This window comes from Aotus nancymaae, unplaced genomic scaffold (assembly GCF_030222135.1).
Source record: "Aotus nancymaae isolate 86718 unplaced genomic scaffold, 86718_ANA_hifiasm-v0.15.2.pri h1tg000032l_0, whole genome shotgun sequence".
In the NCBI taxonomy this organism is placed as follows: Eukaryota; Metazoa; Chordata; class Mammalia; order Primates; family Aotidae; genus Aotus; species Aotus nancymaae.
The window spans coordinates 15,815,214-15,823,828 of NW_026988445.1; the positions used below are offsets into that span (position 1 = coordinate 15,815,214).

An 8,615-nucleotide genomic window follows, 5' to 3' on the forward strand; every position below is an offset into this window, starting at 1 on the left:
AGAGTGGCTATTGATGTTCCCATTCTACAGATGAAGAAATGTATTTTCCCGGGGGCTAAGAGATGACGCTACTCATGCCAGTTACTTTATGTGCCTTATCTCTGCTAATTATCACTCCCCTCCTTGAAGGGTTTTACAAATGGAAAAATGGAATAACTTGGGAATTGTTGAAAAACTTAATTAGGGACAAAGAACTGGACGATGGCAGACCTTGACTGCACACATCTGCACTTCACCACGGCATGGTCCTCCTCGCATCCTTTGGAATGCAGGACAGAGGCCAGTGGAGGGAAAACCTGGCCTATCTTGTGATCTACCAAGTATCAGTGGTGACTTGTAGCCGCAAGGTGATTGCTCAAATCCAGCCTTCTATCATTGGCTTCCCAGAGGCTTAGCTGCAGGGAGGAAGCTAAATTTAAATTTTGCTTCTAGAATTTTCTGTCTCTCAGGTTTTGGGCAAGTCTCTTAAGCTCTTTGAGCTTTAGTCTTCTCAAGGTAGTAGCTTGCAGACTATAGTGGGAGTTAGAGGTAGGATTAAAGGTAAAGTACACTCTGAACCAAGAGTTCATTTTATTGTTATAGCTATTATGTGCTGAATTTCATCACCCGCAATCCATATGTTGAAGTCCTAAAGCCCAGTGCCTGAGAATGTGAATGTATTTGGGGACAGGGTCTTTGAAGAGGTAATTAAGTTAAAATGAGGTTGTTAGCATGGGCCTGTTATGGTCTGAATGTTTCTGTCTCCCCAAAATTTACACAGTATAGATAGTATTAAAAGATGGGGCCTTTGGGAGGTGATTAGGTCATGAGGGCTCTGCTCTCATGAATTGGATCAATGACCTTTAAAAGAGGTTCCAGGGAGCCTGTTTTCCCCTTCCACCATGTGTGGAAGCAACAAGAAGATGCCATCTATAAAGCAGAGAGTAAGTCTGCACCAAACACCACAGCTGCTGGTGCCTTGAAGTTGGACTTCCCAGCCTCTAGAACTGTAAGAAATAAAATGCTGTTGTTTATAAGCTGGCCAGTTTATGGTTTTTTGTTTGTTTTGTTTTTGTTATAGTAGTTCTATAAGGACTTAACCCAATATGATTATGTCCTTATAAGAAAAGGAGATTAGGACACAGACACACACAGAAGGAATTCCAAGTGAGAACACAGGGAGAAGGAGTCATCTGCAAGTCAAAGGAAAAGGCCTCAGGAGAAACCAACCGTGCTGACACCTTGTCTCAGAATTCTAGCCTCCAGAATTATGAGAAAATAAAATTGCGTGTAAACCATTCAGTCACTAGTACTTTGTTATGGCAACCTGATCAAACAAATACAAGCAGCAGAACAGAACGGGAGAAGTCAGCCAGTTTCCCCATTATCTTTTCAGTTTCACCTTTGTATGTAGACGACCTACAAAAAGCTTATGTCTCATGGCCATGTCTACAGCAGCTCCCCTATAGGAGTCCCAGTTACTTTCTACTACGCCCCGCTTGTTGGCTGACTGTCTTTTCCACTAGAATATAGGTTCCATGAAGATGGGCTTTGCTGGTATCGCCAGGGCTACTCAAGAACCTGGACCATGGCAAGCATTTACCAAATGGATGAACAAATTAATTAGTTGATAATTAAACTCTTCAAAGTATTCAGAGAAAGAAATGGAAAATACAGTCCCACCTCTCAGAGATGGTTTTGAGGATTAGGCTTCTACTAGTAAGTCACTTTCTGGTTCCTAGAAGTGAAATAACCATCTCCCCAATATTTTGTGGAAAGGAAAAGAGCTGTCATCTCTACAAAGCATGTTATCTCTTCAGGCACATCTATCTGCTCTGGACTTTTTGTTTCAATTTGTCTCCCTCTGAAAGTTATCCATGTAAGTCCATGGTGCTACTGTGCGTGTCATTTTCACACCACCGCATGTGGAGTCCAAAAGCTGCCTTAGTTGTCTCCTGAAGATCGATGATCAGCATTCATTGAGAATGAAAATCAAGGAAGAACAATGTCCATGCAATCCTCTTTTACTTATAAATTTCTCATTCTTTGAAGACATATATAGGAGGTTGTTCATAATAGCATGAGAAATTATATTTCAAAATAGATTATAAGGTCATATAAGTTGAAATTTCTCCTTCTTTTAAGAAAAATATAGAATTTATCCTTAAGAATACAAGAAATATGTTAAAATGTATTATGAGGTCATATAAGTAGTGGCAGAGGAGATTGGTCTTCTTAATTATAGGATGATACATATTTCTTTCTGAACTCTTAGGGGTCACAATTTTAGGGTTATAGTGGTTTCTGGCATACATGATTAAACAGGGGAAAATGCCCCCTTCTCACTCTTGGGGTAATCCTTCACCACTGACGGTAGTCTGCATTGGCCAGATAGGGGAATTACACCCCTCTCTGTCTCCCACCTAGATTCTGAAACTCTTCAGAGAAGGAGCCAGGTTTATTGACCTTTAGAAACTTACTACCTATCTTAGCATTCTGCACCTGGGAGGGTTCATACATTGATTGCTGAACTGAAATGAGAGAAAGGTAAAAGCCGTCCTGACAGAAGAAATTTTCTGGGGCTCTTTCTAAAGAAAGGAGTAAAGGGGAGACCTAACCATACTGACAAGTGGAAAATGGACAAAAGGGGCACCGTCCAGGTTCTGGTCAGTGGTCAGTGATTGAATTAGCTCATGTGGTGTAATCTGAGGATCTTAATACTCCTTTACCTTATATTTTATTTTGCTTTAGTGGAATTTCACAGCTCACACTTTAAGGTATGTGTATGGAGAGTTTCATAGATGTCAGACTTCATTTGCTGTGTGCTTTGGCTCCCAGATAAAAAGAAAAATATGAAGAGAACTAAGAGAATAAGAACTTTATTAGCCACAATGATAAATGAATCTTTCTTTAAAGTGCCATATCCCCTCCCCTAAGGTGCCGTGGATATAGTATAATAAAAATACATGATACGAATACCAAAATAAAAATTTCATAAAGCCACACTAATAAAACAGCAAAGATGGATGAAATGGTGCAGGAGTGGACAGGACTGCTTAGAAATATGGGTAAAAACGGTTATGGACTACTCATCCATTCTATTTGCTATTCACCTAGCCTACTGTCAATGGACATTTTGGTTATTTCTAGTTTGGAGTTATGATAAATATTATGCTATTATGAACATTTTTGTGCAGTCTCTCGTTGTACCTATGCCTTCATTTCTGTTGGGTTTATAACTAGGAGTGGAAATGCCAGGTCAAAAGCTATGCATCTCTTCAACTATTATAGGAATGACAATTTGTTTTCCAAAGTTGTACCAATTTACACCCCTACACACAGTAGATAGGGATGCCTAATGTTCCACATCCTCATGAACATTTAGTATTATCTCTCGTTAATTTTAGTCATTCTGAAGGGTGATTCGTAGTATTATATTGTATATTTCAGTTGCATTTCATTCATTACCAGTGAGATTGAAGCTGATAAACTCCTGGAACAACTAATGAAAGCAAAAAAAGAGAAAAAGCACAAATAACCAATATCAGGAATGAAAAAGAGCCTTCACTGCAGATACCTAAGAAATCAAACAGACTGTGTCTACTCAATACCAGAGATTTATGGAAACTTTCTCTACTTTTCAGGAATATTTGATTTAGTTCTTTTAGCCTCTTGTTTCAGGATAGATTCAGAATTTGGCAAATTGCTGGATGGAAAGACTAAGTATGTCTAATGTTTACACTTCAGCACCACAGGATTTCCAAAAGCTCTTATGGTTTCTCTTCTCCTCCCTGCCCCCATCCTTTGCCCACCCTCAATGGCCTCACCAAGGGAAAGCACTGATTTGCAGCCTCTAGCTTAGGCACAGAGTCAACCAGTGCCCCAAAGAGAAAAGACAGTGGCTTGTCTTTAGCTCCTTCTGAAACTTTCTCCTCTTTCTGGAATTTCAGTTGCTTTGGATTTCTTTGCTTCCAAAGCTCTCTTAAAAATATGATTTGTTCTCAGCAAGATCATTGGCCTGCCACTAATTGCTCTACCTACCTAGATGTGGTCTGATTGTGTACTTCTCTTTTTTATTATTTAAATTTTCCCCCTCCATTAGAAGTCTTTTTTGTGGTTATGTACGGATTATAACAGGCATCCTTGACTCATAAAAATTTAAAGTTAAATCATACTTATGCCCTATTTGTGGACATTGCAAAAATACCCATGAATATTTGATTTTATTAAACAATCAATTTTAATTTAAAATGATTTAATTTCACTTTTCCTTTCCTGACTTCTATGCTACGGTTTCCATGTTTTATTTTCCTATATATTTGAAAAGCTACAAGATTACTATTTTATGCAATTAATGTTCAGTTTGCTCTGTTTCTATTACTGTTTTATGCGATTAATATTCATTTAGATTTGCCTACATGCGTATGATTTTCACTACTGTCCTTCTTTTTTCCTTTATCTCTGGACTTCTGCCTGGGATCACTTACTTTTGTCTTACAGAATGCCACTTAACACTTCCTTTAGTGCAGAGCTGGTGATGAATTCAGGGACATTGTTGTCTGTCTGAAAATGTCTTTAATTTGGCTTCATCTTGAAGGATACTTTGTCTGGGTACAGAATTCTAAATAGTCAGTTTATTTCTTTTTATATTTTAAAAGATATCTCAATGTCTTCTGGACCTCATTATTTCGTTGGGAAATCAGCTATAAGCATTATTGTTGCTCCCCTGAAGGCAATGTATATAAATTTTTCTACTTCTGGCTTCTTTTAACATGTACTTTTTCCCTCTGCTTTTCAATTCTCTTTTCTATTTCTATTCATAGGATTCTTTTCATTTATCCTGTTTGGTGTTCTATAGGCTTCTTCAACCAGTGGCTTTATGTCTTTAATCAGTTTTGAAAACTAATGTCATTAATGTTTCAAATACTGCTTTTGCACTATTTCCTGTCTATTCGGCTTTTGAAAATCTATTATGATTTTCTCTGTCCTTTATGTTTTCTGAGACTCTCATGTCCTGGTTTTCCCAGGATAGTCACGGTTTATACCTAATGACATTGTGTATCACTCTATTTGGCATATGTTTATATTCAATAAAGTATTTTTATAAATAATTAACTAAAATGGGCCAGGATGTATTTGGAAGGTCTCTGTATGTCAACTGCCATGAACATTGATAATATGAGAGATTTTTGTGAAATTAGCAGAATCTTCACTCTACTAGGTTAAACTTGAAATATGAATAGCTACCAGCCATCTATCTTCTTGAACCTTTCTGGGTATGATTCAATAAACTCCTTCCTTTTAAAGACAATATGCAAGGAGCTTTTGGTGGGGGAAAAGAAATGTGCTCTGTACCAATGAGGTAGGGACAGCTAACTTCTTTTGGTTTCTAGCAGTGAGTGGCAGACGTATTTGATATTGCTGTCCTAATTGATTATTTGGTTCCTCAACCAATTTGGCCTTTTCCCATGCTGTGACCTGTGCAGGGCATAAAGCTGCCAAGTCCCAGTCAATGTAGTCAATAGGAATGTAGAAAATTATAGATTAAACACATATGATATATAGGTAGGAAACAGAGACTGAATAGGTCAGCCGTAAAGCAAAACATCATAATCTGAATGCTCTTCCCACTGTGGTTTTGTTGCTACTGCATGGAGTATGTTTAGAATACTTCAATCGCTTCTCGGCCTTTTGGCTAAGATCAAGTGTAGAATACTTCATTTTATTATTTGATAGTGCTTTTGCATGTTACAATAACCCTTTTATCAGAAATGAGCTAAAACAATAGGAATTATATGTTTAATTAAAAAATTAAGTAGCAAATTTCCATTTCTCAAGATAGTTGATGATAAACATGAAACTTATACAAAATGCTTGCCAACGTTTAACATCTACCATAAGGGCTGTACCACTGACCACATGGAACTCAGAAGATCTAAGTCAGGTGAAAAGGCATCAGCATCTATTTCAAAAGGCCGAGCACAGTGGGTCATGCCTGCAATCCCAGCAATTTGGGAGGTCAAGGCAGGTGGATCGCCTGGGGCCTGGAGTTTGAGACCAGCCTGGCCAATATGGTGAAACTCTGTCTCTACTAAAAATACAAAAAAATTTGCCGGGCCTGTAGTCCTAGCTACTCAGGAGGCTGAGGGAGGAGAATCACTTGAACCTGGGAGGCAGAGGTTTCGGTGAGCCAAGATTGAGCCACTGCACTCCAGCTGGGGTGACAGGGCGGGACTCTGTCTCAAAAAAAAAGTGTCAATAGTTACTTTAGTTCCTTTAAGTTTACTTTAAGAAAACTGTATTTAAAAATGACAATTTAATATAGGCAGCAGAAAAGGTTTGGTTACATATTACTTTATGAATTAAGACTTTTATTTAGATCAAATAACTGGTGTTCTAAATTAATTTTACTTATAATACTAAGTTTTCTTGATCATGTTTGAAAAGTAAAATGATAGTAATTCGTGTTGCTTTGGCAGAAGAGAAATTTTACAAACAATAATACCAGTGTTATAATAGTGTCATCAGATTCTTCAAACAGAAAATAATTTAAGTAAATTACAATGATTATGTAATTTTTCATATACTTTCAAAGTAAAGCTTCTGGAAATTCACTCCATCAATGATGAAACACTTGATATTATTGCAAATGTTATTGTAAATTCAATAGAAACCTCAATATTAAAAATAAAGTGATTTGTTTTTGAAGTGTTAAGAGACATGTTTTGATAAAGCACAGCATTGTTTTAGAAACAATTATGTTACCAATAAAGAAACTGGTAGAAATCATATTTGGCACTGGTTTTGGTTCACATGTATTTTATGATTATATGTATCCAAAAAGACTATGATGTTTTGTCAATGAAATAGAAGTGATAGTCATCAAATTTTTTTTAAAAAGAGCATACAGTATAGTTAGAGTAATTAAACTACAAAATTTAATGTAGAAAGCTGATATGGATAACAAAATTTCTTCATCAGGGAAGTACAAACTTTATTGGCCAATATTAATCAGACATTGGAAATATATAAACCTTTCAGAAATTAATTTGTAAATTAACCTAAGTATTTAAAAATGGTAGTGGGTGAAATTATTTGTAAATAAATCCTCTGAATTTTGGGTGCTTTCTTCCCCCAAATCAACTGAAAATCTTTACTCCCAAGAATCAATGCACAGAGCATCAAAAAATGAGTTAGAGCTTTTGACACTTCCAGAGAATTGTATTTATTCAAAATAAGACTTGCAAATAGGCAGATCGTAAATTAACCTACAAAAATGAGGGAAGCCATAAGTGAATTAAAAGAGCAGTGTACTAGATTTAGTTTTTAAATTCTATAATTAAGCTTTGGAATATTTTAAGTCTTTTGATGAAGTTCTTATTTTCAACTAGATAAATTTTATGTTACTGGAATGAAATGAAATTGAGAAAGGCTATAATTTTTATAGCATCTACATTTTTGCTAAACATTTAAAAATTATGACAAGGGTAACTTACTTGACAAATTTGGTCTTGTAAAAATTTTGTCAAAGAAAGGCAATCTGAATAGAAGTAGAAAGACAGCACCTGTGTGAATATTCAGTCTGAAACATTTACATATTCAATGCAAAAACGATTGCAATTGAGAATATCCTTTCTTTAACAGAATGTGATCTGAGCTTACCAGGTACCTCAGCACCTGTAGGGAGAGTGCTTTCTTAATTAAAGATTTCAAGGTCTACAGCAAAGTGTCAATTAAAGATGTCAATAATTTCAAATTAATTAACCTTCATATGCAAGTTTGAAGATCACAGATGATTGTGTGAAAGAAGTTTAAAGCAGTAAGAGCACAGAAAAAAAATTTTTTTAAAATCTTTCAGAAAAGTAAAAGTGACAAAGTATTAGATGTAGATATGATCAAGAAATAATCATAACCAATAATACTGATTCAAGTGTGTGAATATGTGTCAAGGATAATTCTGCTTGTATTATCGTTAACGTTCAAATCAGTATAAAGAGGTTATTCTTGAATTTGCTTCAATGTACATGAATATATGCTATTTTTGTTTTTTAGGAAGATTTTCTCGTCAAATAGTTTTTAATATAGGACTATCCTATAGATCCAACAATATAAGAAATGAATTTTCAGTCAGTAAATCAATACTTTTAATCATTTTAATTTACTCTCAAAATTGTTTTGATTTAACCATAAATTATATGGTCATGTATCCATATGTCTCTTCTGCATTTTAGAAGTTCTTCTTTGAGAAAGGGTCTTGCTATGTTGCCCAGGCTGGTCTTGAACTTCTAGGCTCAAGCAAGCCTCCCCACGTAGCTGGGATCATAGGCACATACCACCATGCCCGGCTTCTGCATTTTCTATTCTCAGTCTCTGGTGTCCTGAGCTCTATACCAATTCTTACCCTTTCTCTCCATTAACAAATTGCTTTACAGAACATTTCAGGTATCAACTCATTCATACAAGTTTGTATTATAGAATATACAGCTTTATGCAATTTTTTTAACTTTCTGAGTGTGTGAACTCAATATATTCCTCTTTCATTCCTTCATTCATCACTTTCCCACATTGCAGGTGCTGAGGGCGCTGAGAAGCTCACTCAGTAGGCATGTGTGGGGGAGACGAAGGCACCCTTCCAT

At 36.1% G+C, this 8,615-nt stretch overlaps 1 pseudogene; it reads left to right on the forward strand.

Annotated features, from left to right (window-relative positions):
* Positions 1–5,654: 5,654 nt before the first annotated feature.
* LOC135277618 (U2 spliceosomal RNA) lies at positions 5,655–5,742 on the forward strand (annotated as a pseudogene).
* Positions 5,743–8,615: the final 2,873 nt, after the last annotated feature.